We start from the raw sequence: 351 nt of genomic DNA on the forward strand, positions 1-351 counted from the left end.
TTTAATTGCATTTTTTTAAAATATATTTTTATTGATTTCAGAGAGGAAGAGAGGAGAGAGAGAAACATCAACGGTGACAGAGAATCATGGATCAGCTGCCTCCTCCACGCCCCCCACCGGGGATCGAGCCCGCAACCCGGGCCTGTGCCCTGACTGGGAATCGAACCGTGACCTCCTGGTTCCTAGGTAGAGGCTCAACCGCTGAGCCACACCGGCCGGGCTCACGCAATGTTCTTGTCCCCGTCACACCCCACCTGCTCTGCCCCCTCCGCTGGGGGAGGTGACCTCGTTCCTGCTCCAGGTGACCTTTCTCTGAAACTGCTGAGACGTTTCCCACGGGGAAGTGAAAAA

The sequence above is a fragment of the Myotis brandtii genome, unplaced genomic scaffold (assembly GCF_000412655.1).
Source record: "Myotis brandtii unplaced genomic scaffold, ASM41265v1 scaffold97, whole genome shotgun sequence".
Lineage (NCBI taxonomy): Eukaryota > Metazoa > Chordata > Mammalia > Chiroptera > Vespertilionidae > Myotis > Myotis brandtii.